Source organism: Narcine bancroftii, chromosome 5, assembly GCF_036971445.1.
Source record: "Narcine bancroftii isolate sNarBan1 chromosome 5, sNarBan1.hap1, whole genome shotgun sequence".
In the NCBI taxonomy this organism is placed as follows: Eukaryota; Metazoa; Chordata; class Chondrichthyes; order Torpediniformes; family Narcinidae; genus Narcine; species Narcine bancroftii.
In genome coordinates, this window is record NC_091473.1 from 112,646,284 (window position 1) to 112,659,686 (window position 13,403).

The following is a 13,403-nucleotide window of genomic DNA, read 5'->3' on the forward strand; positions in this document are numbered from 1 at the left end:
TGGTTGAACTTACAATCCAATAAGCAGTGGAGTTAAGGTATTTGTTATGCAAAAATCATGATATAAGCAGACAGCATGGACTCAGGTCACTGATTTCCATGCTCATTTTTAGGGAACATCCAGTTTATCCCCTCTTTGTCTTATTTGCACTGATCTTGATTCAATCTCAAGTGCCTTTTGGAAAGAAATGGTCTGTAAGATATCACATCAAGTTGGCTGCCTCCATCTTTCCATTGACTAGAGAACCTAATTTGGTTCGCCTTTCAACATGTGCAATTTCTACAGAGTTCTGAAAGAGCTGATTCACATTCATACAGATATTAGAGGAGTGCAGCAGTCCCGATAGTCTGCGTGTAGTTTGTGAAGCTTAGACAGCATTAATGTGGTGAATGGTTGGGAGACTTGTACCATCATTCCTCTCCAGTTTCTAAGAATGTATTTCTATTTAATTATTCCTTTGGGAAATTGAGTTATTTGAGAGTAATATTCAGGGTCTTAATTGAGACAACATAAAGGGAATGCCACAGATGAACATTATGAGATATTTTCTTCATTTCCTATTGAATATCATGAAGGCAAGATTTGTTAGTTAACTGCAAGAAGATTAGGAGAGATAAATTCGAGAGGACATGGCTTTAAGGTGAAAGGGGAAAGGACTAGGTGCAACATTAGGGGGGACTTCTTCACTCAGAGAGTAGTGGGAGTGTGGAATGAGTGATCTGATCTTATGGGTGCAGACTTGATCTTGAGTTTTAAGAATAAATTGGATGGGGGGGCGTGGCAAGATGGCGTAGAGGACAGACGTGTGATCCTAATCCACCCCAGCCAGTTTTTTTAAGTACCCGTGTTTAAACTTTAATGTAGGTATATAAACACTTTAATTCTGTTTTTAAGTGGTCTATAATGGCGACTAATATTAAAAAACCTGAGATTCAACTACAGAAAAAACTACTTTTTAAAAGTGCTGAAGAACTGAGGCCTACCTGTCCAGCTGGAACCACGGAGTTGCCGTCGGGAGTCTCCAAGCCACAGAGAACTCCAGCCAGGTTGAATATTACGCCTGCGCCGGTCTTCTCCCCACAAAATGGCACCAGCTTGTTGAAGAAATTGACCGACGACCCGCGCGTTCGCGAAGTCAGGCGCACGGCCGATCCGATAGAACAAGGAACCCTTGGGCCCTCGCTGCCATCGGGGGAGTCAGGGACGTGCGTGGTGCTTCCAGGGTCTGGGATCTGTTAGAACTCGAGTGGGCTGTGGGGGGCCCGAGCGGCAGCGGCCCAACATGGTCGGGTACCGTCGTCGGGTGTCCAAACTCGCAGCCGCACGGGGAAAGTCTTGACAATGAGGGAGCAAGAAGAGGACTTACCTTATACAGCTAGTTCACAGGAACAACTGGAAGAGGAGCTTGAAGAAGGTGGGTCTCAAGATGTGGCACTGGAATTCGAACTGAACTCTATTTTTACTGTGTTGGAAGGGATTGCTTGTTATATGGATACTATGTCTCATCAAATGACTCAAATACAATCTACAATATCTGAAGATTTATCTACACTTAAGAGAGATGTTAATAAATGCCTTAATTCAGTAGATGTGGTACAGAAGATTTAAAAAATTTGAGACAGCTTTTTCTGAATGTAAAGAGCTAGTTCAACGTAATAAAGAAAAAAATAGAAAAAGTGGAAGATTAACTCATGGATTGGGGAATTCAGAAGAGAGAATTATTTTAAAAAATTGATTCATTGGAAAAATAATGTAAACATTGTGGGCCTTCTGGAAGATATGGAAGGTGTGGATCCGATTAAAAAAAATTTTTAAGGATTGGATCCCTGAGATGTTAGGTAAAGAGTTCTTTCCGGGTGGCTTGGTACTGGAAAGGGCACATAGAGTGTTGACGTGGAAACCGTTACCGGGTCAACCATCATGAGCAGTGTTAATTCGGTGCTTGAATTATCAGGATAGAGAAATGATTTTACGGTTGCGGTACAGAAGGGAAGACAAAGTCGAACCCAATGATGAGTCAGAATAATAGAGTTTTTTTCTATGCTGATTTGAGTCAAGAAATTATCAGACGTCAACATGAGTTTAATTCGGCCAAAGATGTGCTGTGGCGGAAAGGATATAAGTTTGCTTTTCAATACCCTGCAGTGTTGAAGGTTTTTTATGACAATTATCAGTCTCAATTTTTTGAGAATGATCACGATGCAATGGTTTTCACTAATTCATTACCGGATCTATGTGTTCAGGGAAGAATTTCACCATCGTCACCTAAAAGAAATGGACATGGAAACGGACAGAATAGGAAGAATGGGAAAGATGGGAAGAAGGAGGCTTTGACACACAGTCCTAGTGATGTTGAGGATTCGAATCAATCTTTGGGACTGGAGTCCCAGGGCTGAATATATTAATGATGTTGAATTACATTATTATATATATTGTATTTCTGGCGGGGGGGAGATGGATGGCACTGATATCTTTGATAGTCATGTGCCACTGGTGGGGTGATCCACACCCAGTTTTTTAGAGAATTACTACCTTTGGGTGTTTTTTTTTCTCTTTTTTTGGGGGAATTAATTGTATTCCTTTTCATGTTAAATTTTTTATAATATTAGGGAAGGGAGAGTAGATTTTATTTATTAACAGGAGAGCATTTTTTTTATATTACGTGCTTATCTTGATAGTTTATTAAAATGTCTAGTTTGAAATTTGCAACTTTTAATGTTCAGTGATTAAATAATCCAATTATGTGAAAGAGAGTTTTAGCTTATATTAAGAAAATGAAAATTGATATTGCTTTTTTACAAGAAACATGTTTGATTGAAAAAGAACATTTGAAATTGAAAAGAGATTGGGTTGGTCATGTTTTTTTTTTCTCAATTTAACTCCAAGGCAAAAGGTGTAGCGATTTTAGTTCATAAGTATTATCTTTTGAGTTACAGACTGTAGAGGGGAATGCTGGGAGGGTTTTAAAAGTGGACTGTAAAATTTTTTATGAACTCTGGACTTTACTCAATATCTATGCACCTAATGTAGATGATGAATGTTTTATTCCAGATGCTTTTTTGTTATTAAGTCAAGCTAATGAAAATATTTTAGTTGGGGGAGATTTTAATTGTGTTTTGGATCCATAAATGGATAAATCCCTAAAATGTATCAGAAAATCAAAGATGACGATACAAATTGGGGGTTTAATTAAAGATTTAAATTTGGTAGATATTTGGAGAAGGATGAAACCTATAGAGAAAGATGTTTCACTTTATTCTTCTAGACGTGATTCCTTTTCTAGAATAGATTTTTTAAAATATCAGCAGATTTACAGGGAAAGGTATTGCAGGCAGATTATAAAAGTAGAGTAATATCTGATCATTCTTTATTATTTTTTTCTTATGAAAGTTCGGAGGTGTTATGTCCATCTTATAGTTGGAGGTTTAATACAATGTTGTTGAAAAAACCTGAGTTTGTTGCTTTTGTTAAGAAACAGTTCGATTTTTCTTATTGGAAAATGTTAACTCTGTTCAAAGTAGATTTGTAGTATGGGATGCGTTAAAGGCTTATTTAAGAGGACAAATAATTAGTTACACTACTAAAGTTAAGAAAGGGTATATGGCTGAAAGTATTAAATTGGAAAAGCAGATTGATGAATTGGAGAAGGAATTTCAGAAGGGAGTAACAGAAGATCAGAAGATAGCTTTGACTAGATTGAAATTGCGATATAATACGTTATGGACTTATTGATTTGAATGTTTACTTAATCAAACCAAACAACGATATTATGAGTGGGATGAGAAGGTGCATAAAGTACTTGCATGGCAGTTAAAGAAGGAGGAGGCATCAAGGGTTATTAATGCTGTTAAAAAGAATTCAAAGTTGCCTATAAACCTCAGGAAATCAATGAACAGTTTTATTCATTTTATAAAAAAATATATACTTCTGAGGGGAAACAGGATAATGGATCTATTGATTCTTTTTTATCTACATTAAAGTTGCCAGCATTAGATGAAGAGGATATTATAGATTTGGAAGCTCCGTTCTAGAAATTAAGACCGCTATGATGGAAATGCCTAATGGTAAGTCACCATTAGATGATGGGTTTTCGGTGGAACTTTATAAAGTTTTTTATGAAGATTTATCTTTGGTGTTAGGGGAGGTATTACAACAAGTGACTGAACAGTATGAGTTACCAGAATCTTGTTCTAGTGCTTTAATTACTGTAATTCCAAAAAAAGATAGAGATCCATTAAAGGTGTCTTTGTATAGACCTATTTCATTATTGAATGTGGACTATAAAATAATAGCTAAATAATAGCAAATCAGCTTGCTAACTATTTACCTAAATTAATACCTGTAAATCAAACAGGTTTTATTAAAAATAGACATGCTTCGGATAATATTCTTTGACTAATTAGTTTGACCAATGCATACCGACGACAGCCCAACCATCCAATGGTGGTTGCACTTGATGTGGAAAAAGCTTTTGATAGGGTTGAATGGAATTTTTTATTTAAGGTCTTGGAAAAGTTTAAATTTGGACCTTTCGTTTATTGGCTGTGTTAAAGCTTTATATACAAACCCGACTGCTAGGTTGGTGACAAATGGAAAGATTTTGTCATCATTTAAATTAACACATTCTACTTGACAGGGTTGTCCATTGTCATCAGCCCTATTTGCATTGGTAATTGAACTGTTAGCTCAATTAATACAGCAAAATGAGCAGATACAAGGGATGAGAGTTTTGGATGAAGAGTATAAGATTAATTTATTTGCAGATGATGTTTTGATATACTTAACAAATCCAGAACAATCTTTGCAGCATTTACAGGAATGCTTATTACAGTATGGATCATTATCTGGGTATAAAGTTAATTGGAATAAAAGTGAAATTTTACCGGTAGGTGAAGGAGATTATTCAGTTTATAAAAATGTTATTAATTTTAAATGGACAGATAAAATTAAATATTTAGGAATAATTGTGAATACTGAGTATTAATATTTATATTAACTAAATCATGTTCCATTGTTGGAAAAGATAACAGCAGACTTAATTAAGTGGAAAGTCCTTCCGTTAACTTTAATTGGCTGGGTTAATTGTATTAAAATGAATATTTTTCCATGTATTCAATATTTGTTTCAATCAATACCATATTTTCTTACAAGGAACTTTTTCCAAGATTTAAATTAAGCTACTAGGGAATTTTTATGGAAAGGTAAATTACCAAGGGTAGCATTAGTTAAGCTTACTTGGAAGTACGCATTAGGTGGATTGCAATTACCTCATTTTCAGAAGTATTATAAGGCAGCCCAACTTAAATTTATTAATGATTTGATGGATTTGGATCAATCTTCAAGTTGGGCTAAAGTTGAGATTGCATGTATTTCTGAAACTGCAGTACATCAATTTATATTTCGGTGGAATATAGATTTATTACGGGAGTATAATGTGCTGATATTAAAACATTTATTGATGTTATGGACAAAAAAGAATAATACTATAGGATCAAAAGGTAAATTATCTATTTTAACACCATTATATAATAATCAGCTTATTCCATTTTCATTGTTTAATAGTCATTTAAAGAATTGCAATTTTAAGGGTATAAAATATTGCAGGATTGTTTTGTAGAAGGTCAATTTCTTTCTTTTACTCAATTGAAAGAGTGTTTTGATATTGCTGAAGTTTCTTTATTTGTTTATTATCAACCAGTCACTGGTTAAAAAAAAAATGTATGTTAGAGAGATGGTTTTACCTATATTGTCAGAGTTTGAGTCTTTGATTTCTTCTATGTCTAAAAAGGGTTATATTTCTGTTATGTATCAAGTATTACAAGATAATATGGACAAGTCGGAATGGGAAAAATCAAAGTTTAAACAGGAAAATTATTTAACTTTTGTTTTTCCTGAAGAATATTGGATGGATACGTGTCATGATAGTGTTACTCGATTGACAAATGCACGTTATGGAATAGTTAATTATAATTTTTTTTGCATCAGTTATGTTATATCAGTTATCTGTTACTCCCTTCTGAAATTCCTTCTCCAATTCATCAATCTGCTTTTCCAATTTAATACTTTCAGCCATATACCCTTTCTTAACTTTAGTAGTGTAACTAATTATTTGTCCTCTTAAATAAGCCTTTAACGCATCCCATACTACAAATCTACTTTGAACAGAGTTAACATTTTCCAATAAGAAAAATCGAACTGTTTCTTAACAAAAGCAACAAACTCAGGTTTTTTCAACAACATTGTATTAAACCTCCAACTATAAGATGGACATAACACCTCCGAACTTTCATAAGAAAAAAATAATAAAGAATGATCAGATATTACTCTACTTTTATAATCTGCCTGCAATACCTTTCCCTGTAAATCTGCTGATATTTTAAAAAATCTATTCTAGAAAAGGAATCACGTCTAGAAGAATAAAGTGAAACATCTTTCTCTATAGGTTTCATCCTTCTCCAAATATCTACCAAATTTAAATCTTTAATTAAACCCCCAATTTGTATCGTCATCTTTGATTTTCTGATACATTTTAGGGATGCAACTCCTGAGAAATTGAAAAAATATGGCTTTAGTAATTCAGATTCCTGTTTAAGATGTGGTACGTGTGTTGGAACTTTTTTACATGCTGTTTGGTCTTGTATGTATGTGCATCCATTTTGGGAAGAAATTAAGTCAATTTTGGAAAAATTGTATAAGATTAAGTTACCATTAGATCCATCTGTTTTCTTTTTACTGGGTTATGTGATTCCTTTAAAGGGATTTGGGTTGGATAAATTTCAAATCGCATTTATATATGTAGTGTTGTCTGTAGCTCGAAAATGTATAGCAAGTACATGGAAGGATAAGACAGTGATTAGTTAATGCGATGGCAGAATGAAATGAAAGCTTGTATTGTTATGGATAAAATTACTTATGTTTTGTATGATAATTATTCTTTTTTTGTTAATAAGTGGTCATTATATTTGGAATATATGCATTTAGAGGTACTGATTTATTTTATTCTATTTTTCATATATATTTCTTTGGCTCTCCTTAAGACAGCTGGCTGAAGGGGTGGGGTTTTCTTTTTTTCTCTTTATTTTCATATATATAAAAATTTAGTTGTGAAGTGTATTTTGTGTTTACCAATAATTTTTCAATAAATAAAGTTTGAAAAAAAAAGAATAAATTGGTTAGATACATAGACGTGAGAAGTCTGGAGGGTTAAAGAATGGGAGCAGGTTATTGGGACTAGCTGAACAATGGTCAGCATGGACTAGAAAGGCTGAATAGCCTGTTTTCTGTGCTGTAGCGGTCTATGGTTCCAACAGTTGGATTGATGCTATTATGTTATTTCAATTAAGCACTTTATTTCAGTGTTGGTTTGAGAGAATGCACAGTCCTATCAAGTGCTAATTTAAATGTAAGATCACCTGACTGAAAGGACTGGGAAGCAACAGGAGCTGAACCTTGAATGCAGGGAAGCTGATAACTAATAATAAACGTTCATTACTAGTGAAACAATGCCTTGGGAGGCTTTCAGGTATATGTCATTGAACTGAAGAATCAGCACAAGAAGCTGAATGACCTACTCTATCTTCTAGTTTATATGGCCTTACCAATTGGAAAGAAAAGGAGGCCTTAATTTTCTTGTTTGCCCATGGGAACACATGAGCTCTTTCTGGCCTTAGAGGGAAAGTGAAAAATAACCCCAGTGATCATCTGGTTTAGAAAGAGATGACAACAGAGATAGTAGATCCACTTGTTATCCTCTTGCAAAGTTCCATAGATAATAGAATGATGCCCACAGATAACGAGTGAATAAATTTATCCTCAATTTTAGAAGGGAGGGAGAAGAGAACTATAGATTGTCCTTGACTTTAGTATTAAGGAAGAGTTACCAAGGGCACTTAGAAAACAATAAAAGGAGTGGGGATTATGGGAGGTGTTACGAGCCCAGAGTACCCCAAAACCCAGTAGCAATAGATATTCACCAAAACAAAGAGTTACTTAAAAAAAGTTGCTTTTAATTATCTTTAAACATGAAAATAGAATCACACTTTAACTTATCACTATTGACTTAACTAACCTAACTTAACCCCCTTCTAATTCTAAATGTGTGTGTAAGTTCAGAAAAGTTATTTGGTTCACAGTCCATTCTCACTTCTCATTCCTCAAAGTTCACTGGTTGCAGGCAATTCTTATACTGTGCACAGAATTTAACATTTATTAAATTCACCAGCCTTTGGTGCTTGAAAGGTAATGGTTACTATTCAGGAAGGTTCTTGTTGGTTTTCAGAGAGAGATTTGTTGTTCACTGGACACGCACAACTGATTCCTTTTTAATTAGTCACTCCAGTGTCTTGCTGATGAAACTTGCCCCCTTCAGGGTTCTCCAGATGATAACCTCTTTCTTTCAGGTCATCACAGAATTCCTTTTTGTTTCACTTATTTCAAGTGAAACATTAGATAGCCAGTCCTCTCCTCTTGCATGAACTATAAGGGCTTTGATCAGGCTGAACTAAGCACTCACAACACGTCTTCCAAATGGGGTTTTCCACAAGCTTGCCAGCTTGTCCTGTTCCAGTCCCAGCTGCTGCTGCTGACTGTAAAACTGCTGAACTGAATCTTTCTCTCACAGAGAGAGAGAGAGAGAGAGAGAGAGAGAGAGAGAGAGCCTGTGTGATTCTCTCTGCTTGCAAAACCACATGACCCTCTTAGAGCAGCAAGTTCCATCCAGACAGTCTGTGGGTCCGACAAGTTCTTTCATTTGTTGCCTTTTTGTAAACCATTAGTGAAGTCTCTTGGGTACTCTCCAAAGCTTTGGCAAAGGCTCTGGGGCCAACATGTCTAGCATGAGCAGAGCTCCAGTATTTTAAATAAGATCTGTTTTAAAGTATTTGTATGTGACCTACCCTAAAAAAACCTGCTCCAATTTATCTCCCAAAAAATATATCTATATACAATACAAACACAACGTAATCTGTCATAGAGGAAATAATGTGTGATATAGGAGTAAAACATGAAAGTGTGCAGACACCATGATTGAAGTAAAACTCAGAAGGTCCAAAAGTATACTTTATATAGCAGAGGTTTGTACATAACCAATGTTTTGGGATTGAGCCTTTCATCAAGGTACCTAGATGAAGGGCTCAAACCCAAAACATTGGCTATGTATCATTATCTTTCCTATATAATGTGTGGCAAATCTGTGTTTTTGAGGCTGTGACAAACAGAATAGACAAAGGTAACCAATGAATGTTGTGTATTTGGACATTCTGAAGGCAATAAGATGGAACACCTAAAGTTATTAAACATAATTAGATTTGACAGGGTTGCAAGTAATATGCAGGTATGAATTGAGGATAGGATAAACAGAAAACAAAACAAAAAGGTCAGTTTTGGTCTGGGAAAATGTCTTTTATCAGTGAAGTATTAAAAATGTTAAAAGTGCCACAAGAGTTTCAGAAGAGTTAGGGTCAATGTTTTTTCTCCCCAAAAAATCGACTAAACTTTGAAGACTGCAAAATTTGATTTTTTTTTCGTATTTTGCAATGTTTTAGGATATTAGACCTCACTTGACCTTGGTCACAAATGCATATGAAATTTAGCCTCTACTACTGTCACACTTGGAGAATTTATTTAAAATCACTCTTTGATGGTGATAATTTACTGCCTGGACCTGAATGCTGATAGTTTTGCCAAGGATAGATATGGGGCATTTGGCCCAGTTTATGTGGTGTCCTCCCATGAACTCTACAGGAGAGCTCATTGTAGGGCACCACATAAACAAGGCCAAATGTATATTTGTTTATCTTGCTCGGTTGCAGTTCAAAAGTATGAAAGTTATTTCCCTAGAACTTCTTGATATGTTTTACTTTACTTTTAGAAAAGCTGGCAGATTAATTGACAAAGCTGAAAGGCAATAGTAAGAGGGCAGTACATCACTTCAGTCTTGCTCTCTCTCTCTCTCTACCTAGCCTATAGTTTTTATGGGCAATTTTTGCACAATTACAGACTTCCAGAAATAATCAATGAATTAGAAAGAAACCTGTAGACCTATAGAAGTTCTGCAATGTAGGGCATTATCTTTGATCTTGTTAACTTTCACCCAATAAATAATTGAATAGCTCATTATTTCATGGGCAATAAATGGTTTGAAGCTGTTGAAAGTTGTATATTACCACATAAATTGTTACATATTGGGACTGACATTGAATGTTATACATATGAAAATGATGTAATGATATGATTAATAAGTTTGCAGAAGTGATGGTGTTATTGATAATGGGATGAACATTTCAGTGATGAGAAAAGACAGGATAGGCTGGGTATGTTTCCTTTGGAGCAGAAGAGATGGAGAGCGTAACCTGCTTGTAGTATGCAAAATAATAACAGACAGTGATAAGGATGATAACGAGAAACTTTTTGTTAGGGCAGAAGTATCTAAAACAAAAGGGCAGTGGTTCTCAGTCTTTTCCTTTTCACCTACATACCACTTTAAGTAATCCCTATACTAATCCCTCTGTGATTAGTAAGGGATTGCTTAAGGTGGTTGGTGAGTGGGAAGGAAAGATTGCTTTAGGTGTGATAAAACCGGGGGGGGGTGGGGGAAGGGGGCAAGAGGGGGTGGGGTTGCACTACTTGCTAGAGAAAATATTACAGTGGTGCTTAGGTGCAATAGAATAGAAGGCTCGTCCAGGGAGGCTATTTGGGTGGAATTGAGGAATGGAAAAGGGGAAGTTACAATTATAGGGGTGTATTATAGACCACTGAATGGGGAACGTGAATTAGAGGAACAAATTAGTAGGGAGATAGCAGATATTTATAATAAGCCCAGGGTAGTGATTGTGGGGGTTTTAATTTTCCGAATATTGATTGGGAAACCCATTCCGTGAAAGGGCTGGATGGGTTGGAGTTTGTAAAATGTGTGCAGGATAGCTTTTTACATCAATACATGGAGGCACCAACGAGAGAGGGAGCTTTGTTTACTGTTGGGGAATGAGATGGGTCAGGTGAAAGAGGTATGTATGGGGGAGGACTTCGGGTCCAGTGATCATAATGCCATTAGTTTCAAGGTAATTATGGAAAAGGATAGGTCTGGCCTAGAGTTGAGTGGGGAAAAGCTAGGTTTGAGGAGATGCGAAAGGATTTACAAGGGGTGGATCGGGACAATTTGTTTTCTGGGAAGGATGTAATAGAAAAATGGAGGGTCTTTTGAAGGAGAGGTTTTAAGAGTACAAAATCTTTATAAACCTGGTTGAAAGGTCAGGTCAAAAGTTTGAGAGAGCCATTGTTCTCAAGGGATATTGGAAACTTGGTTCAAAAAAGAGGGAGTACTACAAAAAAATATAAGAAACAGGGAAAAAAAGATGTTTGGGTACTATATTGAATGTAAAAAGAATCTTAAGAAAGAAATTAGAAAAGCTAAATGAAGGTACGAGGTGGCTATAGAAAGCAGGGTGAAAATAAATCCAAAGGGTTTCTACAAATATGTAAACAGCAAAAGGAAAGTGAGAGACAAAATTTATCCTATAGAGAATCAGAAAGGACAAATGTGTGTGGAGCCAAAAGAGATGGGGGAGGTCTTGAACAATTTCTTTTCCTCAGTATTTACTGAGGAGAAGGATATTGAACTGTGCAGGATAAAGGAAGCAAAGTGGGTAAATATGGAGACTATAGTGATTAAGAAAGAGGTAGTACTGGAGCTTTTGAAACATATAAAGGTGGATAAGTCTTCAGGTCCTGACAGGATTTTCCCCAGGTCCTTGAGAGAAGTTAGTGCCAGAGGCTCTGGCAGTGATTTTTCAAATGTCATTAGAGACAGGTATAGTGCCGGAGGATTGGCTTGTTGCTCATGTGGTTCCTTTGTTAAAAAGGGTTCGAGGAGCAAGCCTAGCAATTATCGTCCTGTAAGTTTGACATCTGTGGTAGGTAGATTGATGGAAAGCATTCTTAGAGATAGTATATATAAGTATATGGAGGGTCAGGATATGATCAGGGACACTCAACACGGATTTGTGCACGGAAAGTCGTATTTGACCAATCTTGTTGAATTTTTTGAAGAGGTGACTAGGAATGTTGATGAGGGTAGAGCAGTGGATGTTGTCTATATGGACTTCAGTAAGGCCTTCAATAAGGTTCTGCATGGGAGGTTAGTTAGGAAGGCTAAGTCCTTGGGTATTAATTTGGAGATAGTCAAATGGATTCAATAGTGGCTGGAAGGAAGGGGCCAGAGAGTAGTAGTAAATAATTGTTTGTCACGTTGGAGGCCGGTGACAAGCGGTGTACCTCAGGGTTCGGTATTGGGACCATTGCTGTTTGTCATATATATTAATGATCTGGAGGATGGGGGGGTAAATTGGATTAGTAAATATGCAGATGATACTAAAATAGGGGGAATTGTGGATGATGAAGAGAGTTTTCAAGGATTGCGGAGGGATGGGCAGAAAGATGGCAGATGGAATTTAATGCTGATAAATGTGAGGTTCTTCATTTTGGAAAGAATAATCAAAGCAAGACATATGTGGTAAATGGGAGGGCATTGAAGAATGCAGTGGAGCAGAAAGATCTAGGAATAACGGTGCATTGTTCCCTGAAGGTAGGAGCGGATGTGGATAGGGTGGTGAAGAAGGCCTTTAGTATGCTTGCCTATATAAATCAGTGCATAGAATATAGGAGTTGGGAAGTAATGATGAAACCGTACAAGGCATTGGTGAGGCCAAATTTAGAGTACTGTGTGCAGTTCTGGTCACTGATTTATAGAAAGAATATTAACAAGATAGAGAGAGTGCAGAGAAGATTTACAAAAATGTTGCCTTGGTTTCAGCATCTGGAATACAAGGAAAGATTGAGCAAATTAGGTCTTTATTCCTTGGAACGTAGAAGGCTGAGAGGGGATTTGATAGAGGTGCTTAAGAAATGAGAGGGATAGATAGAGTTGATGTGGAAAGGCTTTCCCCATTGAGAGTAGGAGAGATGGATGCAAGAGGTCATAGGTTGAGAGTTGATGGGCAAAGGTTTAGGAGTAACATGAGGGGGAACTTCTTTACTCAGAGAGTGGTTACTGTGTGAAATGGGCTTCCGGAAAAGGTGGTGGAGGCAGGGTCAATTTTGTCATTTAGGAAAGAATTGGGTAAGTATATGGATGGGAGGGGGGTGGAGGGTTATGGGCAGAGTGAAGATAAATGAGATTAGAGGAGGGTACTTGGGTCAGTGAGGACTAGAAGGGCCAAATTGGCCTATTTCTGTGCTGTAATTGTTATATAGTTATATAGTTGAGAATCATTGCTCTAGACCCAGTTGTTGCTGAAATATTTTGCTTGAGAAAAATTTTCATTGGCCCATTTCCTTGGGAGTTATGAAACCCTGCACATAACGAGTCAATTAGGTATAATTAAAACAGAGGTTTTCAAACTTTTTCT

The 13,403-nt window shown here is 36.4% G+C and overlaps 1 long non-coding RNA gene across 3 annotated transcripts in view; it reads left to right on the forward strand.

The window, feature by feature from the left end:
- Positions 1 to 13,403, forward strand: part of LOC138762781 (uncharacterized) — a 59,128-nt gene that overhangs the window by 24,756 nt on the left and 20,969 nt on the right. For 2 of the 3 annotated variants that reach the window (XR_011357139.1, XR_011357138.1), the window contains exon 6: positions 3,981 to 4,060. The exons of the other annotated variant lie outside the window; for it this stretch is intronic. This is a non-coding gene — a long non-coding RNA (uncharacterized lncRNA). Of the gene's footprint in view, positions 1 to 3,980; positions 4,061 to 13,403 lie in introns of those variants that run through there. 3 annotated transcript variants of the gene reach the window in all.